General features: G+C 42.9%; 2 protein-coding genes across 4 annotated transcripts in view; one reads left to right on the forward strand and one right to left on the reverse strand.

The window, feature by feature from the left end:
* The window catches only part of PKP4 (plakophilin 4), a 101,473-nt gene extending 83,946 nt beyond the window's left edge, over positions 1 to 17,527 (reverse strand). For both annotated transcript variants that reach the window (XM_037397567.1, XM_037397568.1), the window contains exon 1: positions 17,391 to 17,527. The gene's annotated coding sequence lies outside the window, so the exon portion shown is untranslated. The remainder of the gene's footprint in view (positions 1 to 17,390) is intronic.
* Positions 17,528 to 17,724: 197 nt separating this feature from the next.
* CCDC148 (coiled-coil domain containing 148) overlaps positions 17,725 to 23,955 on the forward strand; it is a 78,165-nt gene continuing 71,934 nt past the window's right edge. For both annotated transcript variants that reach the window (XM_037398369.1, XM_037398370.1), the window contains exon 1: positions 17,725 to 17,899. The gene's annotated coding sequence lies outside the window, so the exon portion shown is untranslated. The remainder of the gene's footprint in view (positions 17,900 to 23,955) is intronic.

Here is a 23,955-nt window from a genome sequence, read left to right on the forward strand (position 1 = left end):
AGAATTTTGTCACAAGATTATAGTATTTTGCGTCAAAGTTTACCAGTTGGAGACACAGTTTAGACAGCTTTCCTGCCTCAGTTCCTGAAAGACTTAAAATATGACTCAAATGTATTTTAAAGCTCAAAACCAAAGTTTCAAAGGAATCTCAAATACTGGTCACAACATCATTCATATTTCTACCTTTTAATTCTCTGCCCCATATTCTAGTCTAATTCCAATTTCTGAGCAGGGAAAATTAAACACACCAAAACCAGTAACACAGTAACAGGCACTAGAACGTCAAGTGTTAAGAAACAGCGTGGATTTATCAAGAGTAGATTATATCAAAACTACCTGATTTTGCTCTACAAGAAGAGCACTACAAGAAACACAGCTTGCATGTAAAGTTTTTGACAGTGCCACGTGGCCTTCTGACAACCAGCCTTATCTAGGTGAAAACACCAGGGGTGGGGGGGTGGGAAGAGGTAACCAGTGTAACTTCTTTGAAATTTGTAATCAAAGCAGTAGTTAACAGTTCATTTGCATCAAAAGAAGGCTTGAAATGAGGCTGTGTCACAGGTACTGCCTGGACACAGTCACCTGGGATAACAAATAAAGCTGGCATCACTTGCCTGCACTTTGTGGATGACAGCTGAGGGCAGGAGAGGGGAATGCCCCCATTTGCTGTGTGGTAGGGCCAGCATTCACAGATCACCAACTATAGGAGAACCCATCTAAAAACAGATGCCAAACTCAAAAGCAGCTGACCCCAACTCAAACTGAACATTAAAGCTTGTCTATCCCAGTAATACTCACTTTTTTCCTTTTACCTCCTCATGCATAATCCTGTCTTGCTTATATTCAAGTTCACCCAGGCTATAAGAAGATCAAAGTCCTGCACTGAAGCAGGAACCAACGCAGTACAGAAAGCAACTAGCAAGACAATTGCTCTGTGGAAAACAACATGAAGTTAGGATGCCTGTAATCAAAGCACACTTTCCTGTGACAAAGGAGGAGGGGGAAAAAAAAAAAAAAAAAAAAAAGAAAAAAACCCAAACAAAACCCCACCAACCCTCATTTATCACTCCTGCTCATTTTCCATTTCCCAGTACTGTGAAATGCACAATCTTTCCAGTCTGCTTCGCTAAAGAAGTATATCCAGGTCTGTGCACCCAATTTCAAGTTGGATCAACTGAAATGTCAGAAGAGAACAACCAAAGCTATGCAAATTTTGTGTAGGAGTTGCCTGTGTTTGGACAGAGAGACTAAGTGGAAAAGTGGTAACAGCAAGACCACTGAAGTCACTGCAGGAAAGACAAAGCAATAATCTAGGATAATATTTTACAGCTTCTGCTATTTTCTTGCTAGGTATCAGACAATATCAATTATATTAAATATTTAAGCATTACTGTCTCTTCTAAATGGGATACTGGGGTGCTCTTTCCCCCTTCCAAGTTCAAACAAACTTTATTTTTTAGAACTTTTCATAACTGCAGATAATAGAAATAAAACATGTAATGCTCACAGTCAGGGTTTAGATATGCCTGACAATTAATACTGATATACTTAAACAAGTAACTCTACCACCAGCAAAGCTACGAACTTAATCTGTTATTTTCACGGTGCTTTAACATGAAGCTCAAAATGAGGGGTTTAAAACACAGCTATCAAAAGCAAATCCGCTCAATAACATGAAGTAGTTGAAAACCTACACAATTTAAACTCTTAAAAACCCACAACAATTAATTACTGTTTTAGGGGATTTCCACTTTCAAAATAGAGAAAGTCTGCTCTTGCTTGCACTATGCAAGTCCAGGAAAATGTCGATATAACAAGTCAGGAAATATAACTCATGGATGACAACAGCAGAAAAGAATGCACTTCCAGAACCTGCAAGATTGCTATTTCATATAATGCTTAAATAGTTATTGTAGTTAGAGTCATATCTTTCCATTTTTAGAAGATCTTACTTAAGCGTCATAAAAATATATACAATTTCAGATAGATGATATTGAACTGAACTTTCTGAGCCCTGCACGGCAAGGAAAGGGAAGCAGCTGAGTGGCACCAGGCAGGAAAGCACCCCAAGTCAAACAAAGCCCAAACCGCCCTCAGCAGAATGAAGTACTAAAATGACTCCTATTTGCAAGGGAAAATCAACAAGAAACAGCCATATTACTATACCACAGGAACTGTAAATATTTGTTCCACATGTTGTTTAAGCTATCTAAAAATGGAACATTTCAGCAAGGTGCTTTAAGTCAACTGCTGATTATGTTTTCTGTGTCACAGACGACAGGGTAAGTTACAGATGTTAACAGGATATGTATCTACCTAAACTGCATTTTTTGGCTTTTTATTTGTGAGAGAGACCACTTCATATCCAAAAATTTTACAAACAGAGCTTTTCAGCAAAGGCACAAAAGAGGCTCTACAGAGGGTTTAGCCCCTTATTTCTTAAAGCTCACCCAGGACGTTCTCTATTAATTCAGTTCTCATATGACCAGACAGGTAAAGCTGCAAATGCCAGAACAAATGTTAACATGCCCAGCAAAGGAGGGGCAAAACCAGGCTCAAAAAATCTACCTCACACTTCTCTTGTTTAAGGCAAGTGCGTAAGATTCCACTTTTGTTGAACAAAAAGACAATAAAAACTTCATGAAAAACGTCTACATTACATAGTCTGCATTTTAAAGAATTTGCTTCCCTGCAATGGCAAATACATTTTGTAACTTGTTTCTCTGCAGTAATGTTGCTGGTTAACTCCAAATACACCTTCTGATGAACACTGTTAACATCTTTTTTTACATGTTTTAAAAATAGACTTCAGCAAGGCTGTTAATGCAGACTTCAGATCAACATGTCCAAACACGGCAAGGTAAAAATACAGACACACACACACTACCTTTTCCCATTTTTATCCGGTTTTAATACTGATGCTGTTGCTGCATGTCAACAGCCTTCTGCTGAGCCACAGGAAGGATATGCCCAGCAGGTTTGTCAGATACATGGAGTAAACCCGAAGTCCCTTAAATTGTCATTTGTGGCCATCTCAAAAGGTAGCATTTACTTGCAACTGAACAGACTGAGTAACATGCCCATGCCGTTCTGGAGAGTTTCTGCCCTCAGCCTAGCAAAGCAGCACGCAGGGATCTGAGCAACGCTGGCATTTGACAGAGGCCAGCCACCAAACGAGCACACGTGTCTGGTGCAGTGGAATGCAGACGCGGAAGAACCACGCGTGTTGATAACCCAGCCCAGGACAACCTAGGCTGGCTCTCAGGAGGATTATTTTGCCCACAGGCTGCTGCTGCTGCAGTGCTCCTGGTGCCAGGGACAGTGGCAGGACTGCTGCACCACACCAGCCCTCAGCTCTGAGAAGCCAGTTTGAAATCTGAAATGCTTTCAAAGCCAAGGTCATCACCATTACTACTCCTAACCTCAATAGGAATTAGAAATATAAAGCATTTAAACGAAGGAAAATGTAGTAGAGCTGGCCTAGGACAAAGGTCTGACACCAGGCTGGTTACTCGCTCCATACTTCTCACCAACAAACACCTCACAGGGGTGAAGTGAGGCTGTAGACCTCATTATCCCCAAATAAGTGCTCATGAAAGTGAAACATTTTTTTTACTGGAATGGCAATATGAACTCCAGGTTTCACACTAAATTCTGAAGAACTGGTGATACAAACTCACCGATGACCTATTTGCAGAACATGGAAAGACTCGCGTCCACGCCAAGTATAACATGCTGAAAGCTATGAACTTTCAAAACCAAAAAAAGCCTTCCTCAATAAACTATTGATTCAATGTCTTCACAACAAACTGCTTTGTGGTACCTCCAATTTATTAGTTATAAATTTAATCCACTGGTGAACTGTAAGACCCACTGACCACAGCAAAATTCAAAAGACAGGAGTAGTCATGTTACCAGCTTTCAAATTCAGAGAGGTCATTTCTTCGGAGACTCTTCATTTCTGTAACTGGTACTCCTTCATGTGAAAAAGCAGAGTTTACAGCATAACCATTAATGCTTTCAGTGCATCTCCAACAGTAGAGAAGAGATACCTGCTAGTAGTGGCCACTCAAACTTTGGTGTGGAAGCTCTATTAGAGACAAATACCACTGGACAAACAGGTAGCTAGCTTTTCTAGACACTGATCGATGTATGAATAATCATCACAATGGTCTGGCACAGGTATTCATTCCACAGATACGGTGACGAAAGAGCAATCAGACCAACAAGAAAGATTACTCACACAACAAACTCCAGCATGAAATGACAGAAGAAAAATCAGTTGCCAAAATAGCCACAGAGCACATTGTTATGGATGATTTAAATTTTACATGGAAGGATAATTCAACTAGACAGACCTATAACTGAAGTCATTGATTTGAGAAGAAAATTCTTATGAAATAGGAAATGTGGTGAAATCAACCAGCTGAGCCCAGCAGAGCTGTCTAATGCTAGTGCTACCAAACACCATCCAAAGCGTTACCCTAAGTGGTGGAAGGGATGACACACACAAGCATGCAACATACATCCAAGCCAACACAGAACCACTTATCTGTGAAGCAGACCTACTTTTAAAAGTGATACAAGCAGAAATATAGAGCACCCTAAGGGGAGAGGAGAAATCCATACGTCCGTGAGATTTGAGAACTGTTGTTTTCCAAGTCCAGTAATGATGGTATTATGTGAAAGTTACAGACAATCAAGCCAAACAGACCTGCTAAAGCAGCAAATAAATTCCAAGAACAACAAAAACATTTGCCTGTAGAGAAAATACTATCAGGTAATACACTGCCACCAGGTACCTAAGACAGAATAAGCCAAACACCGTTTCTATTTTCAAAAGATCACAATTATGTATTCAGCCTGTTTATGGGAAGGAAGACAAAAATATAGCATTAATGAGAAGCTCCATCTAGAAAGAAGTTTCTCCACCAGGAACTCCTTGCAACTGATCATGTTTTAAACAACAGGTCTTTGCATGTCTTCCAAATTTGTGGGGGCTTTGGCAGGCAAGAAGGGCTTGGGGCATTAAGGGGGCATGTTATTATGGAAGACCTTGAAGAATTAATCCTGCTGCAGTTACCCAGCCACAGGTAGTGACCAATGAGTTTCTGTGACAGACAGTAAGGTCATCATGCAGAAGTGACTGGTGAAAAGAACATGGACTCACTAGCTGTTCCTGTGAGATGGCCAATATAATGGCACGTGCCCTTGCAGAATATATCACAAACACATTTCCCACAGAGACTCTGAAGCATTGCTTCCATGAGAATGAAGTACAGGCTAACCCATGTCTGGCACAGGTCTTGTTCCTCACATCTGCTGCTTGTTGGGCTGGTCTGAGTTCAGAGGCTGTCATGATGATAAAAGGGACCAAACCTTTTTGACAGACAGAAACGTTACAAAACAGACTGAGAAGATTTTGTTTTTTCTAAATACTTGGGGGTAAAAATGAGGATAAGGAGACATTTGAGTGCAGAACAAACAGGTCTTAAATGACCATAATGAAATTTATCTCTCTGACTATAAAATCAGGAAATTTCTCAGTGAACACCTTGGAAAAGTGAAAAACATATACTGAATATATCACTTGAGAACAGAATTACTGGTGGCTGTTTTCTTCAATGCAGTAACTGTGCTGTTAGGATCCTTAGAGTGGATTCCTATCATACTGGTATACCCAATTTATTTTTTCTTATTTATACGAATAAAAGCATACCTATCATAAGGAAAGTCAGTACTTCAGTCACACAATTAAAACAGCAGAGAGTAGCAAGATCCTCTGGCATGTGTTTACAGTCAGTACTGTTTTGATTCATATCCTGCTGGCATCTCTTCAACTGGAAAATGTTATGGTCAAATCAAGGTGATTTGCTTGCTTTCCTTCTGTGGTAGGGCCATTTCAATTACGGCTCTTGAATGAAATATAGACAATATCTTCATACAGTAGCTGAATTTATTATTAATCAAAGCTATTACTACATTTAGCATTCACCCATAGCACTCTAACACCACCAAGTACATCTGGACATCCATAGGATGTTTAGAATCATACGTTCGAGTTCCACCATGTTTAAAGGTACAAATAGGCATGTGAAAACAATTAGCTCAAGACACTGCATCTCCCTCTGCTAGTTTTATAATGAGACAGCATTTTGCTTTAAGTTCACCTGGGATTAAATGGGGATCTGATCCTGTCCAGTTTAGAGCTAGTCAAGGTGGTCAAGGCCATAGCTGCTCTAACCATTCCAAAATTAGTAGCATAGGAGAAAATCTACACACCGTAGTCACGTCATGATAAATGATAACTAACTTTGGGGAGATGCTGAATGTCTCCTATCCAAGTAAATCTGCACATGTCAACCATCATTCTATTTGAAGATAACATGCACGTCTACACATAAATCCTATACTGCGGGAAGTCTGACAGCCATACTTTCACCTAGACGAAGAAATGGCCTTGGACTGGGCCAGATGAGAGGCACAGTCACTGCATCTCCTAACACATGCTTCGAGGTAAAGAAGGGAGAACAGAAGTGAAGTCAGGCAGTAGCACCACGTCATCCAGCATTACTAGGTCCACTTCCAGCATACCAGACAAGATTAATTATATAGTACGCTAGCCTTGCCTTCAAAGAAAAGATGGGTGGAAAGCTAATGTGCACTTAAAACTGAAAAGGTGCAGTTTGTGTTTGCACACCTATGAAGTCATAAGTCTTACAAATTTAACACATTACATCATGAGGGAACATCACACAAAACTGCTTCACATTCGTAATAAAAAAAACACACTGGAAAGAAGTCTAAACTTTGGACCATACAAGACTGTCTGCCAGTAAGGTCCTTTGAAAAGCAAACTAAGTCACCAAAACTACTGCAAGGAGACCTGCTCACTCTGTGCACTATGTAACAGATTATTAAAATCATTAAATATAAGAAAGCATTACACTACCAAAATCAGCATATCCTCAGTTATAAAGCATTGCTTCAGCTTGGATTGTCCTGTTCCAAACAGAGACTGAAAAAGTCCAAATATCAAATGCATGTAGTAAATCCAGCTGCCCGTAAGAACTTCAGATGAGCTACAGTGCATCAGACTAGAGATTCACCTACCATGGTAATCCTGACTGCTGATGGCTTACAGCAGATGATCAAGGAAAAAAAGGACCACAGACGTAAGCAGTTCTGTACCCTGGGTTTCTCTCCCAGTCACCACAACGAAACAAGTTGGCTCTACAAACAAGACAGCTTCCAATCTTGAATTACTGGACTCAGCTGAATTACAAGAATTTATTGGTAAAGCAGATAAAAAGTCTCAGTTTGCAATATCTTTTTATAAGCTGTGTAAGAGAACTATTTTGAAGTAACACAGAGTATTAGTTGTTTCCCAGGTTCGTTGTTCCCCACCCCCCCCCACCCCCCATTCTGTCAAGTATCTTCTTTTAAGACCTTTAAACAGAAGTGCCAAATTCTTGCAACAAAAGATGCTGAAGAACAGTAGTTATTAATCTGTTGTCTGGAACCAAAACTGGATTCTGAAATACAGGCCAAGCAAACTTAATAGTTTTGAATTCCAATAGACTATACTCTTCTGTAAGGTTTTTTACCTGATACCTCGGTTTAAGAAATTATAAAGCCTATTGACAAATGCAAATATAAAAGACAGCAGTAGAATAGGAGGATTGAAAAAATAAAAGTTACAAAAATTAAGAAAGTTAAGAACATGTGTAGTTGTGATAACTAAACACTTTGCTCTCCTCCCATTTGAGGCTGTTATGAATTGCCAGAGCAGAGGCTCTGTAGTTGGTTGTTAATTAGTTAATGAATGTTAGTAGAACACTGCAGAGATTTCACACTTCATGTTTATTCATACTGAGGGGAAAAGGACACACCACAGTTGAATTTCTAGGATTAGAAAGCATTTCTGCATGCAAGATAAAAATCTCTAGCCTGGCTATAATTCTGTGCAACATGTAAATCATTTCAGTCAGCTACAGGCTATTTTTCAGTTACAGCGAAGCTGAGGCAGCCTCTGTAAGATCCCAGGCAAGGAGGGAGAGAGCAGAGCTGGAGCTCACGCAGTAGTATAGCCTGTCTCCCCTTCCTCCAACATGTTTAAGTTTGCCCATCTAAAGACTTTGAAGCGAGACAGACACGCCACATATTGTGAAAGAAAACCCTAGGCGGGCAGGTGGCTCTTTGCCACGTAGACAACAGTAACACACTTTTACGAACTGCTTGCTTGTTCCAGTGAACCTGGAGGAAAAAGATTTGCCTAGGATAATACAGAACCAATTCCAAGCTCCAAGAGAAGCATGAAATAGCGAAGAAGTTACCTACTTAGTGTTAGTAGCTCTTCATTTTGTAAGAAAAAAATTCTATACAAGAACGTGATTGGCTGTTGTCCTGTAAGTTGAAGAATTTATGAGCTGCTACTCGGGTAAGAAAACATGGCTAAAGGAGATGCTGTCATAAGCTTTCGTACCGGGACATTCTCCTAAAGCATGACCACTCTCAGCTTCCATTCACAAGGAAAAGATTGTGTTTACGCCTCAAAATGCTGAAAGCATCTGCATAGCAAGATACTTGGTTTTCACAATGCTCAATCATAACATACAAGTTTGAGAACAATCAATTCAGAAAGACATTCATTAGTAAATACTGGGGAAAAAAGCTCCAAACAACACTGAGAAGTTGAGGACTCCCAGGTGTTCTTCAAAGCAACCAAAACAACCACTTACAACCAACTTGCTACAGAACGCTGCCGAAATGTTTCTACTGATGACAACACAATACTTTTATTAGTTGTAGTGATGTATCCTGACATCAAAGTTGCATGCAGATTAACTCATCTACCAACCCAACATTTTTTCCATCAGCTGTTCTATTCTGCAAAGATGCGCACACAGGACTAATAAATGAACTTTTAATCAGATGGTCTTACTGAAACTGTTAAAATCTGAACATGTGAAAATAGCATCACACAGTTTGCAATGCTATACATAAATTTAGCATTACTTTCAACTTTCTGTAACAAAAATTACTTGTAATACTACCATAATAAACTATTCTTGTTTGTTGTAATATGACGCCTGTGATGCTTTGAGATGAAGGGAGAAAGAAGGAAAACTCTGGAAAAATTGCAATAACTTAAGATACCTTTACTATCTAAAACAAAAAAGATAATTGTAACTTCCTTTTCCACTTCAAATTTCAGTCCTTCTGAAACATAAAAATATAAATATGATAGAATAAATTAATATATTAGTAATAAAGACAATTTAATAATATGATATAAAATAATACAATGAACTTTACCACTAAAACAGCATTTGCTCAAATAAGTCAAGGCTTTCTAAAGCTGATGAACTACACACTTCCTAAAAGCAGGCAAGTTGTGATTTAAGGTACCCTCTTTTACATCTATTATGCTAAAAAAGGTATAGAACCTCCTAGTCATTATGCATACCAATAAATATATTGTTTCATAAAAAGTGTTACCTTCCTATACTCTGTGAGTAAATTTTCAGCCTTTCTTAGTGCAGGAGCAACTGACTGAAGGACAGTCTTCCTGCTCCTTTCTAAGAACTCAGGGTTGGCCAAAACAATACTCTATAGCTCATCAGACAAATTAATTTCGTATTCAGGAATTCTGCCTAATTCAATGTATTTCAAGTTACTGAAAATATTTGGAGTGGGGTTTTTTGTTGTTTGTTTCATGGTTTTTTGTTGGTTTTGAGTGGGCTTCTTTTGTAGGGGGGGGAGTTATTTTTTATTTCAGTGTCAGTACATGACTTGGCGAGTTTTTTGTGTTGCTTAAAAACAACCTCTGTGGTACAGCAACATTAAAAAAAACCCTCTCTCAGTATTGGAAGACCAATTACATCAGCCTGAACAAAAAAGCATCCCATAGTAGGCAGTGTTCTCTACTAGAACTTCCTTAAAAAATGTCAACTCTTTGAATCACTGTAAGTTTGTGTGTCAGTTTCTATTCTGTAAAGAATTCTAAATAATGATGTTTAAAAGTATCTTCTGGAAAAAAACGTGTTTAATTACAATGAAATCCCAGAAGTCTCAGTGTATGCTGCTGCTGTGATTTATGTTAAGAAGCAATGGCAAAACTAAGAAAATCACTATGTTTTCTTTCTTTGTTGGGTCGTCCAAATAGCACGGAGCAAACAGACACATCTCACAGATCTATGAGCCAATCTACCATTTCTGGGTTCAATGTTTTTTCATCTCTTGTTTGAAGTATAAACCCGCTCCCAGAAACAAGTGATGTATTGTATCAGTCATCTCACATGCCAATATTTTCTATTTCAGCTAAAATATAGCACTGGTTATTTTCACCACATTAGTTATGAGGACAAAGCTTGATATGAAGGATATGGAGCAGCAACAGATGGCAAATTCTGCTGGTGTATCTTCGATTAAGGCTGTATCAGATAATACAGACCAAGGCGGCAGCATTACACAGGATCACAAGCACCCTGGATGAAGGTCTGCATTCAGGAAGCCATGTTCTCAACGTCTTCTCCTCCACTCGCTTCATCTATCCGCTTAAGTTTTGCCTTTTTGTCTGTAAGCTCTACAAAGCATGGATTTCCCTCTACCTCACAGAAGGGCACATCAATTTGGAGTTTAGGCACTATCACAGTATAAATGACATCTCCTTCCATAATATGCTATCATTGTGATACTGTTGTCTTAACAACAAAATCTAGCAATTTTGCTTTTAAATAAAAATAAGATGAAAACATAAACTCTTTAAGATCTGTCTCCGTTTATATACCACGCAAAACTTGAGTAGGAATCTGCAAAAGACAACCAGTGAACAGTGTCACACAAACACCATCTGTACACAGAGTTTCTTCTATTAACACTCCAGCCCTTCACTTGTCCAGAATCCCTTGAAATCAGCTGCATTACATGCATCATCTTGGTTTTGTGGAAGACATGAAACACTTCATTTTTAAGGCACGTCACACTGACATGGAAGGTAAGGAGTTATAGTTTGTCTGAAATTGTTTCAGATATCAGTGAATTTTTATTTTTTAAAAAAACTGGAATTGGTACAAAATCTGTCACTACAAAGTATAAGAGTTAATTCTAAGTGGAGATACTGTATTGAATTTCAGCATAGTAGGTAACATATATCACTACTAGCATTATATGCACAAATCCATCCAGGAAGAAATATCTGGGAACTTGTATACTGTGCTTATACTGTATCAGCAACCAACAGTTTCCGAATGATGCCTCAAAGAAAGCGGGGATCTGCAGCTGCCCCAGCCGCATACCTGCTATGTCCCAACCCATGAGAAAGCTTTCCTGAACCGTACTGCACAGAAACAGGCTAACAGGAACAACGAAGACTTACTAGTTTTGACCAACTGGATTGACCTTCATGGTAACAAATGCACAAGTACTCAAGTCACGTGTTATACAGTAACAGAAAATTCTGCCAATACAAGACAATGAAGAACATGTTTTTGGAACTGAAAAAGCTTCCCTTTTGGAGCACTATGGGTGCATTGCCTGCCGCCACCTTCCTGGGTGGGAAGGGGACAGAAACCCACAAAGCAGAAAATCTCCCCTTCACATTACAGTTCCAGTAGAGATGGTCTAAGTTAAATCATTTAAAGTAAATTGAGATGTAGATTAGATGCTTTCAACATGGATGTGCGTAATGCAAATGCTTTTCAGTAAATTTATTTAAAAAACATTGGAAGTATAGCACAGGTGATAGCCTAAGGCTTTCCACACCACATACATACCATAAGGAGGTTTTGTTAAGAATGTGTAGTGAGGAAAAGTTTTTGGCAGCCATGCAAATGAAGGGAAATCCAGAATTTTTCTAATGCTTCTTCCCTGTTCCCTTACAGCAGAACCTCATTTAAGAAAAGACTACGTCTGGCACCATATGCTGCAGCAACCCCTTTTCCTCACTTGGTCTCCAGGTCTCTCCCACTTCTTACCCTGCCTGGTGCTAGAAAAACTGCTCCTACCTTCTGGCCTTCAGCCCCTTCACCTCCCTCCCAGGGCACTCTCCCCCTGGCTCCTACTGCCTCTGGAAACTTCTCCAGCTGAACTGAGGATGTTTACTGGACCAAACCAATGCTGAGCAAAGCCACTCTTGTTGCATTTGTCCTGCTGCCAGCTAGCATGAGTACCCTCCAGACACATGAACCCCACCAGAGCTTTCCCACCTACTGCTCCAAGATGAACCTCACTCATATGGGAACGGGGACCTGGCGCTCTAAACTCCTATTTATGAATTCAACAAACAATAAAGGCTAGCTACTTATACAACCTAAACAATATCTATAAACCATCTGCTTTGCAGATCCAATAGCTAAAGGGTTAATTTTATTCACTGCCCACAATTACCACCCCACAGTTGCATAAACAGTAAATACATTAAAAATCCCCCCATTGAGCTGTGATGCAGAAAGCAAGTTTCAGCTTGTGTAACTTCAAAGGATTTACAATAGATTCCTTTTTTACTCTTCAATAACAAATTAATCACAATACCAATCAGAATATTAGATTAGCTATAATGTTGATTTAAGGGTCACAAAACCCCACAACGTTTCAGTTAGAACTGAAGTCTTTTATATCACAAGTCTTTATAAGCAAAAGGCTGCACTACATGGGGGGGGGGGAGGGGAAGAAGTCTTGGTTTTAATTATTCCTTGAAGAATGGATCAATCGCTCTCAAATGAAGTAATAACTCACAGTTTTATTTTCCCCACTAAAATAAAGGCATAGTTAAAATTATTTTTAAAAGCCGCTAAACAGGAATTTAACTGGCCTTCAATTTCTCGTGCTAGGTAAGAGCTTTGTAAAATGCTAGGCAAATTAAAGAAGGAAGGGGAAGATCTATAAGAGGTGGTGATGGACACGTTTTGGAGAAAAATTGTAATTTATTTTTCTTCTGTAACCACAGTATCTTAAAAATGCAGTAATATGAAGATCTTGTTTAAAAATACTGAAAAACACTAAGAATGGATTTTTTCCTAACTTTTCCCACAGCAATGTTGCCTTCATTTGCCTGCAAGTGTGGGATGCAACAAAAAGGACCAGCAAGTCATGGACAGCTACAGCAATCCCCCAGACCGCTGTGAGCGAAGCCGCTCGCTGCTGACTCCAGAGGAGAAACGGGAGGGCAGGAGCAAACGGGCTGAGCTGGTTCAGAGCCCTGCTCCGCCTGCTCCAGCGCCCCGCGCTGCTCTCCAGGAAGCCGAGGGCTGACTCATGGAGCCGAACCCGAACGGAGGGCAAGCTTGTGCTGGAGTCACCTCCCTGACCCTGGCCACACGCCTGCCCTGCTGCAGAGCACAGCCGGACCAGAGGCACATCCTCCTGCCTTTCAGTGGCTTGGAGAACAAGGGAACCTCTGCAAGATGCCATTCAAAGAGCTTTCTCCTTCAGCCTTTTCCCATTACTGATAGCGTTGGGGATTTAATCATTAAAAAATAAACAAACTAATCCACTGCAAATCTGAAGGAGTCCTTGCTTCCTCCTGCAATACACGTGCGTCTCCTCTGCCTTGGAAGAAAAAGCAGCAAGGTACTACGAGTGGAGAGGGAAAGAGGTAGTGAGTGGGAAAGGAGCAAAGGTCCCAACACTGCGGCCAGATGCAGATTTTAACTGACAAGAAGCTGCAATTTTCTTCCGTGCAAGCAAAAGTTTTGGGGAGGTCACCAGAGGCTGGTTTTGGCTATTCTCATCCACCTCCTCCCTCCCTCTGCAAACCTTCCCCAAGCAGAATAAATGAGTATTCCGTTTGGATAAAAAGAACACGTCAAGTTACCCAAGGTCTGAACCAGGACCTATCACAGGCCTTAGGAAAAGCAGCTGAGAATCAGAAAAGCTGCCAAGCATGCCCAGAGAACCGCTCCGTGCTGGCAGTCCCTCCAGCTGAGTTTGGAGCTCACCTTTTGTTAAGCGTGGCTCTGCTGCCAGGGCCCCGTGCAGCTTGAAGCAGGAAGGGCTGTTACCACAGGCTTTGATTCTGTGCTCAAGTGTTGTTACCTATTTACTCTCCATCTTAACAAGTATTTGAACTGCCTTATTATCAGCAATATTTGCAGTCAAGATAGGAACAGTAGCAAGCAGTATTTACAAGCCATGCCCAAAATTCTAGTTTCCAGTCCAGCTTTCTACTGACTTGCACATAAAGCTCTGCTAGCTCAAATAATTATTTTTTTTTCCTCCCTAATTGGTAAAGTTTGAATCAGTTCAGTTTACTTTTGGAGTGACAGCACATGCCATATTCATAATGATTTGCAGTTTATTTTCACCACAGAAAAAAACCCACATCACACAAACCAAATAAAAATTTCTGAAAAATCCACTATTTTGAACCCCCACCAACACGAGTTACTCCGGAGACATTCACACGCTTTGTATAGAAGATGGAAAAACACGTTCTTTCTGCAGCACCTCTTGCAAGTTGCTTCCCATCAAGCCCTGGCGAATGAAGTCCCCGGTCTGGACACAGGCGCCCAGCAGCCTCGGGCACGCTGCTTCTGCGCGCCCGCAGTAGAGGACCAGGCTAAGCACCCAAGGCACGGGCAGGCTGCCCCGCAGAACAACCTCCCAGGACACAACAGACAGCTAGAACCTTAAGTACTGTTTCTCAAAGCCCCTCTTCTTATGGGGTCTGCACTGTTAAACCAATTTGTAAATAGCTTCAAAAGGGTGCAGCTTCTCATACAGAGTGATCCAATTTTAACCTAGACCCACTGATTAAATTGAAAATAGTCAGAAAGTAAAGGAGAGCAATACCAAGTATACCTGATAACAGGCTCATCGCTAATTTTTTCCAGACAAGTACCGCAAGTTCTGCTTGCTTCTTAGCAGTCTTTTCTATACCATATTACAAAAACTATGTTTTGTTAATAAGCCCAGTTACTCTTGATTACACTTACAAAAACTTCATTAAGCTCACTGAGATCCCTGAACTAGTCAGTAGTTTCTTGCACCAAAATCAGATAAATGTTTGCAGAACTTGATCATTTTCAGCATCACAATTAAGTAAAAAAAAAAGTAACAAAATTAGGACAGTACTCACAGAGCTCTGTCTTTTAGACCTGCTTTAGCCTTTCATCTGTTATATGTAGATTATTTAAATGCATTTAAAGTGAAGCAGAAATACATAAAGTTCTTATTTATGTTTCCTGTTTTGTTAACATGCAGTGTTTCTTCCACTGGGGCTTCCCACACAATGCATGCAAATTTCCTGTACTAAACACATGATGCAGCTTACTAATTAAGATTACTATTATTTTTATATAGCATATGCTATCATTCAATTCAAAAAATACCCCAAAATGCATCATAGATGCTATTTTGCTAGTACATGAAGCTGCTATAAAAGTAACATATTATGTGACTGAATTAATCTGTTCACTAAAAAAGGATCCTGCATTACTATTAAAAAAAGCAGACACCAAAAGGTGCATTATATTGTCAACATTTTAACAAAAATTGGAAAAAAAATGTCCCATCTTATATAAGACCACTTTCTCACAAAACCTGATCCAATTCTGCGTTATAGCAGAATTTTCATTATTATTACTGCTACTTATCCTCCACATTTAACATGATGAAAGGAAAAAAGACATCATTTTTACTGGAAAAAAAACATCAGCTGCCTTAATTAAAAATATTAGCAACTTATTTCAGTAGCAAGCTAGCACTCTACAAGCAATGTGAACAATAGGAGAAAGTTATTGCAACCTGTTTTTTCACAGCCAGGTTACATTTATTAGTATGCAAAGTTGTATGTAATATTTAACAGAGATACAGCATGTCAGGGTCAACAAGCTTCTGCCCCAAAACACACTCCCATTTTAAACATGATGGTCAAGCAAGTTCCCATACTTTTATCTCAGGGAACATATTATTTAGTGTTTACCTCAGAAGTACAGGTATTAGTTAAAGAAGAAAAATGTTGGTATCCTTCTCCTAATCTCTGAACTTCAAGTTATCAAAAAATAAGACTGCTGAAGAAACTGAAAAGCTAGTCAATGAAACATTACTGGTGCAACTCCAACCACACCTTTTCCTTGAAATAGTCACATCTTGAAGCAATGACTAATGTAAAATTAACATGGAGCAGAAGGTTATTAAAAAAAAAAAAGTACAAAGGTCTACGGGCCAAACACAAGCGCTTTAGAAACACAGAGAGCTCTCCTTTAGTCAAATATTGATGCACTCTGAAGCGTCAGCTGGGAGGGGAAAAGGACCAGAGAGGGCTCGATTCCTCAGCTGTGGTATTCTGTGGCGTTTGCTACTTGTACCTTCCGCGCAAGCTACACTCACAGCAACGCAGGCTTTTCCTGAAACAGCCCAGGTTCAGTGTCAGTATTAATTTCATTCTCCCGAGTCCTCACTCCCCAGCTGTCCCGGCCTCAGGCACTGCACTGGGCACCGCGCACCCACGGCTGCGCCGCGCTGACCCCGGCCACTGCAGAGTGGCGGGCGGGCCGGCTGCCCCCTGGGCCCGGCCACCGCCTGGCACCCCGGGACAGGCACGGGGCGCCGCTCTCCGGCCGCTTGTCCGACTGGGTTTGATCGGGGAGGGGAAGGGAAGAAAACCCGCGGAAAGTTCCCGGCTGCACCGCCCGTGCTGCCGCTGCGCGGGCAGGGCTCCCCAGCCGGCTCCCCCCGCCCGGCCCGCGCACGCCATGCGAAGTTTAGCGGTCACGCTAAGGTTAACACAGCAAATTAAATCGCGCATTTAAACCGCGTCCGGGGAGCGCGGAGACAGGCAGAACGGGGACACGAGGCAGGCAGCTGCGGGGAAGCAGGGTGCCCGCTGCAGCCCGCTCCCGGCCACCGTCATGGCCCGGCTGCGGGGGACACGCTCCGGGGGGGCGGCCCAGCTCAGCCCGCGACGGCTCCCGGCCACCGGCTGCCCGCTCCTGGCCGCAGCGCCGCGCACCGCCCCGCGCAGACGGCGCCCTCCGACGCGCCCGCGGGCTGCGCATCCGCCGCCAGCTCGGCCCGCGGGAAGCCGGCAGGGAGGCGGCGGGCCCAGGCTCCGCGCCCCCGGCCGCCGCGGGGCTTCCCCGGCCTGGCCCGACCGCACCTGCCCCCGTGGCGCCCGCGCTCCGCCGCCCGGCTGCCTGACGCGGAGCCCGGGGCAGGGGCCGGGCGGCGGCATCTCCGCCCGCAGGGCCCGGGCGGGCGGCACGGAGGGCATGGCGTGCTCCGCCCGCGCGGAAGGCGCTCGGCGCAGGCGGGCCGGGCGCGGGTCCGCGCGAGGCGGCGGCTCCTCAGCCCCGCTTGCCCCGGGCGGACTCCGCTGCCTCTGCCGCCCGCCCGCGCCGCGCCCCTACCTGCCAGCCCGCGGCCTCCCCCGGCCCTCACCCACTCACCGCGCGGAGGGAGGCGGCGGGGGAGCGGCCGGCCCCGCTCAACGCGCCGGCGGGCCGCGGCAGGCCCTAGCCCGGGGTCTCCATGGTGGCGGTGGTGGCGCCGGCGCCGCCGAGCCCCGCCGCCCGCTCCGCTGGCCCTGCTCCGCCCCGCTCGCGACGTCAGTGCAGCGCCCTGCCCTGCGCCCGCGCCCATTGGCCAGGCGCGGCACAGAGCGGCGTTGCATTGGCTACGGCCTCGTGTGAAACCTGCCAATGGCGGCGCGACTTGAGGTTGCTACGGTTACCGATGCCGAGAGGAAGGCGCAGCCGTTCCTTCAGCGCGGTGCAGCGGCGGGCGGGGGACGGGCCGGGCCAGTGGGAGCGGCCCGCCGAGGGACGCGGCGGTCCCGCACCGCGCCCGAGGTGGCTGGAGGCGGGGGCGCCCGCAGGGTGCGGCCGCCTGCGTGGGCGAGGCCGCTGGGGCGAGAGGCTCCTCCGGTGCCACTGCGGAGCCCGCCGGCCTCCTCGCGGTGAGTGTCCGGGCGCGGGAGCGGGCGGCGCGCAGGTGGCTGCAGCAACCGGTTGCAAAATGGCGGCCGTGGGGGTGCCCGCCGGGGATGTTCGCCCCCTCGTTGCCGGCCGGGCTCTCTCGGCGAGGCGGGCCGCCGCGGGGGTGCCCCCTGCCCCGTGGAGGGCGGCCCTGGAAGCCGTCGGCATTGCCGCTGCAGGGTCAGGGCTGGTCTCGGCTGGGGCGCTCCGGTTCTGGCAGGAGCCAGGGGCTGGAGGCCCGCGGTACCGGCAGGGCGGGCAGCCCGGCCCGGCGTGCGGCTCTTAGTCTGCTCGGCCCCGACGGATGAGGTCAAGGTGTTTGTGAAAGGCACGAGAAATACTTTCTGTATTGCTTCCAACTCTTACCGCTTTGAAGGTTCTAGTGCTGGCCTAACCGTGGCATAGAGAATTACAGACTGAGAAAAAAGTGAAGTTAATATACCTGAAGATACCATGAAACGCTTAAAATAGTGTTTGGGTGAGAGGGCGTGTGTGTTACATTCTTGATCTTCTGAGTTATCTGACTGTCCCAGACTCGCCCTGTTTCTCAGGGTTTTCTGACTGATGCTGTTTCCTTCCTCTCCTCCCAGCCCTCCCTGCTGTTACAGCTACGATAGGACACGCACGGCTTCACTGTCTAATGTGATGGTGATGCGGTAAACGGCTAAAAGAAGCGAAGACTAAACAGCCACTTGAATCCGCCCAGAAGTGCGAGTATTCTCGTTTAACTCTGTTGCGGTTTTGTCTTATACTTTTCCTGATACTCATCTGGCATGCTGAGAAGGCTCCAGATAGTCTCCTGTAGGCAGACTTGTATTTGGGGTGTAGTTCAGTGAGCAGCTCTTGCTCTCTTAAAAGGATGACTTATTCAACCCTTTGCCCTGTTGCATTGATGCAGACTGTGCAGGAATCCTGCTTAAAAATAACCGTGAAAATACTACTTGCATTTTTATTGTATTTTTTCTATCCAGATTAGTTTTCCAGTTTGGTGTGCAATGGCATGCACCATATTTTTATCTTAGTATAAGGACATGTGAAAACTTTGATGTGGTTTAGTTGATATGTACGCTGCAAGTAGAACTGTGTCCTTACCCTCTGTTTTCAGAAAGGAACTCGCAAGTAAAAAGTAGGGAGTAGCAGAACATGGCGAGTCCACCTATAAACTCAGAAGTCATATAGTCCCTTCTCTTAATTTCCCACTTGGAATGTGATCTGCTGCACTGGAAGCTATGTAGGCTATTGGCATAATTTTAAATCTCTGTAATACTTGTTTCCATTTGTATGGATTAATGCAGTCCTACAGTATGATCAGTCATATGCCAAATGGAAAGCACTTAGCAGGTATAAACAGGGGTCTTGATTCCCCACTGCCCTGAAAATCTCGATTTATACTAGGTTAAGCAGATATAAAATATTACCAAACCTGAATGGTGACTTCCTTCTAGGAAATAGGAAACAGGAATCCAGAGAAATAATAGCCAGAAACTTAGTAAAACAAAGAATAACAAGGGTAAAATAAAATAAGTAGGGGAAGGGTCAAATGAGAGTGGAAAGCAAGAGAAAAGGAAAAATAAAATGTGGAATCAGAGTAAGCAGATCTCAAATAAAGGGAGGAGAAAGCACAGAACCCGAGAGAGCAATGGCTTTCATTAGTTGCTAGGTTGCTTCTACCAAAGGTGTACTGGATTAATTAAATCAGCTTCAAATCAGTCTCAGCTGGTTTTAACCTTTAATTTGGATATTGTTACATTGGCTTAGCTTCTTCAGATAACAGCTTTTAGAAAATGAAGGAGCTTATTTGCCTCCCCTGGTAAATCGAACTATTTCTGAATGTTGCTGTGACTGTGGAAGGCACAGTCTACTGGCAGGTCATGAAAGGTGGTATAATGCCATCTCTAGGCTGTCCAGATTCTGGGTGGTACCAGGTGGATGGCTGTAACCCTCAACAGTATCAGGAACAGGCTGTTCCAAGTGCGCTCTACCCCTGCAGAGCCATGCGTTGCAATGCCTCTCTGTATTGTAGTGTTTGCCACTGGGACGAAATGGAAGAGGGTAAGAAATGGCAAGGAGAAAGTGACCTTGAGCCAGTTTGTTTTGGCACAACAGAAGTATAAAGAATTAAAAATAATATTTTGAGATCCTGTCATATTTGCAGATATGTTGAATGACTATCAGTGAGAAACATTTCATTCTGTCTGGTATTAGTCATACAGTCATAGCTTTTTTTGTTTGTTTTGGCACCCAGGGCAGCCAATACATTATCTAATTTGACTGCTGCATATCACAGGCCATCAAGTCCCACCTATTTATTGCTGTATTGAGCCCAACTGGAACAAGATATGTTACAGAAAGGCATCCCATTTTAATTATCCAATACAAAGAGCTGCGTGGTGTAGTGATTCTTTAGGTTTCTTATTCCATTAGCTGATAGTAGCCTTTGTCAAATACGTGTTTAAACTGTTATATCAATTTTAGGATCAGCAACAAACAAGTACTGTTTCTTTTTATTCACCTTCTTCAGGATGTGACTTGAGAGCAAGTTATCCTTCTTTTTAATTCTCAGTGTCATTTGGAAAGCACTGATTCCATTATGTTTACAAATCTTATAAAAGTCTAATGGCATGTTTCCCTTCTGAGCCTTCCTGGTTTCTTACGAGTCTTAAATCTGATCTCTTAAAATATTGTGCTCGTTTTCTGGCTTTTTAGACGACCAATTTAGTTAATGGGTATTTGCTGGTTATTTTGCTGCTGTTGTGCTCCTGCAGTATTTCAAGTCATTAATATGTTTTTCTGCTTTGTTTATTCTGAAATTAATCCACATTTCAGTCTTTTTTTTTATATATATATATATATATTCCACAGATGCCCACAGTCCTTGCAGAACACTGGCTTACCTATCTTTAATTTTAGTGATTATTCTTCTATTTGCAAGATTACCTAGGTTTCATCATTGGATGTAAGTGCGCAGGCAACGTGGCTAGAAAGTGAGAATTGCCGGCACGCAAGGCTTGGTCCTTGGGAATGTGGGATTATGAAGATAAATACCAGTCACAAAAATAGTGCTGCCTTTGTTTCTGTCTCTCTTTTTTTTTTTTTTTTTTCTCCTGGAAACTATGTAGTGCTACCTGTTTTATCTGTAATCTCTTACAGGTACTAAAATTACAGAGGTTTGGGAAAAAAATGATGGGAGAAGACAGTGATGCTCATGGAAGGCTAACTGAACAAATGAGCAGCTGTCCAGTGTTCACAGGGGAAATTATTAGATGTGTGGCTAGTAGATGGTTCTTCCCCTCGTTAAAACATACAATTTGGTTTCAAAACTTCAAGCCATTGTGTTGATGTCACAGCAACTAAGTCAATCATGCTACAATTGACTTTGGGTAATTTGTAAACTGTAATTTCATTTGGTTTTAAAAGCAGTAAACTTCTGCTTTTTTTATTGTCGAACTGTAGAGGTGTGGCACCCAATAGAAGGTGTTATTTCTGAAGCAGTAGTGGACTCACATTTTGCTATTTCAGTAAGGGTTTTTACAGAAATTTTAAGTTTCAGATGGTGGCATTCAAAATTACTGCTCTATCACAGGTATAGATTTCGCTCTCCCTGTGGGAAAACAAAGTATTGAGGAAAACTATTTGGATACTGCCAAGTTGTTTGCATTTTCATAATTTTTTCCCCATGGCTTTGAAGCATCAGGTATGAGTATTTGAATCTAGATCCTGCAAAAGTGCTCAGCAGGATCACAGAGCTTCTGATTGCATGCCCACTTGAAGTGGGCTCAAGCCCAGCTGCAATGGAAAAGGACAATGCTACCCTGTAATGACACCTCTCCAGCTTTCCTTGTGCCAGCAAACGTGATTGTGCAACTGTGCAGTGAGCTGGTTTACAAAACTGATCTGGTTTCCCCAGAAACCTCTCTACAACATACACTCTTATTTTTTTAGTTGGATCAATTTCCTGATCTAGCTCACTGTTGCAGCCTCTAATGCCTGCACCAAGACATTTGCAAGTAGCTAGGTACAAAGGGAATGGGGGAGGTCCTCTTTCTCTCTTTTGGTAGCAGTGGGAAATGATCTGCCCTGAGTCCCTGCTTCAGCACAATGGAGGTGTAAGGAACAGTTCATTGGACCATAAGCTGAGTTGATTCAGGTTTAAGAAAAGTAATGTTTTCTTGGCAAAACAAAACAATCCTGTACCTATATATTGATTCAGCTTCTAGTGTGGCTCCATGAGTGGTTTTGTTAGGGTTTTGTTTGGAGGCAGCATACTGCAGTGAGAGGGTAGGAAGAAGTGCCCAGTGAAGGGGAGTCCTTAACTATGCCTCGCTGCTGAAGCCAGCTAATAGTGAAGCCAGGCTTTGTCACACACGTGCACTTGTAAGTCAGGGTTGCTCTTCTATATTACTGCATTTGACAAAATGGGGCAGCCTGGCAGCAGCCAAATTGATGATTTGGTGAGAGGATGTGAGGAAAAGCTGAGGGGGATGTTCAGTAAAGAAAAGGTTATTAGCAGTCATGCTGTTCTGTAGGTTTTCAGGTCCTAAGCTTCTAAGTAATTTTTGTAGAAACCAAGGACCCACAAAAAAACCCACGCTCAAATAAAACAACCACCACTCCTACCCCCGCAAAAAACACCACCAAACCAAAGCACAAAAGCCCCTCACTCACACCCACCCCAGACCCATACACCCACACACACCCCAGTCCCTCAAACAAACAAAAAAAAAAACCAGCCCTAGAGAGTGCAAGTACTTGTATCTGCTCAAGGACAGGTGAAAGCCTGCTAAACTCCTTCTCAGTTCCTACTGACTGCTACAGTTCCCAAGCTGAACAAAATATTAACCATCTTCTCACTAGGACATGTTTGAGGCCTAGAAAAATTTTGGGGAAATTTACTAAATTGTAATCTTTCTTAGCTGAGTATGATACAGAATTTCAAACTGAAATCCAGAGAACCTTATGAATAAGGAGGCAACGAAGGGACTGTATATGCAAAAAGAAGATTGATTCTTATTTATGGGCTGTACATTTCTGATGCTTGTAAATGAGGGGCCCCAGACAAGCATGCATTGGGTTTTGTAGTAGGATATCAGATGTCATGCGTTAATTTAAAGTGAAGGTGTGCCAAATGCTTCCCTGCATGTAACTGCACATGTGACCTAGCAGAACTGGCAAAAGCTGTACAAAATGATACTGATGCTTCTGACAGAACACCCCACAGTAACTTCTAAATAATGAATTATCTATCCCTCTTGCTTGCTATCTCACAGGCTGCAGACAAATGTTATTCTCTGACTCCAGCTATGCTACTGTCAGACAAAAATCAGATAGGCTGCCTTAAGCTATAGTGATACAGTCTTTGGTGTCAGCACTAACCCACAGGTTCCTCTTCCACAAGTTCCTTTCCCCTGCCCCAGCCCTAGCTGCTGTTAGCCCTGTTTGTGTCTCTTCACAGTAAGCTCAGTTTGTGAAGCAGTGTTAAACTCTGGGAGCACTGACACGGTATTGCTTTTGATATAACCGTAAATGTGCAAATCACTGCAACTTGAGAGCACCATAGCTTCTCATAGGGTATAATATGAAAAAGTATCTCCGCTTAAGGAGAAATTTGACTTACTCTGAGTAATATGTTCTTGAAGCACTGACAAAGAAAAATGGTACCACACAATAAACTAAGGCAGATGACTTCTGCCTGAAGTTCATTAAGCAGTGCTTACACAAATTGGTCTGTCAGCAGAGCTGTGGGGAGGAGGCCTCCAGCAGTGGTTCAGCGAACCTTTCCATACAGGTTTGGTCTTTTTTCTAAAGAAAAAAACATCAGTAACAGAGCTAGCAGGAAAATGGGATAGATGGAAATGCTCTAATTTAAAATACTACACAGAAGCAAGAGCAAAGACTGAGGGCAAATTAAAATCACTTCTGTAAAACAAAGAATTGGACTTCTGTTTTCTTTCCTGCTTTGAGAAAGCTTGGGCTTTAGCTAGTTAAGGAAAACAAAACTATGATGACTGAAAACTATCTAATTGTTCATTTTGCAGCA

Source organism: Falco rusticolus, chromosome 8 (assembly GCF_015220075.1).
Source record: "Falco rusticolus isolate bFalRus1 chromosome 8, bFalRus1.pri, whole genome shotgun sequence".
Classification (NCBI taxonomy): Eukaryota; Metazoa; Chordata; class Aves; order Falconiformes; family Falconidae; genus Falco; species Falco rusticolus.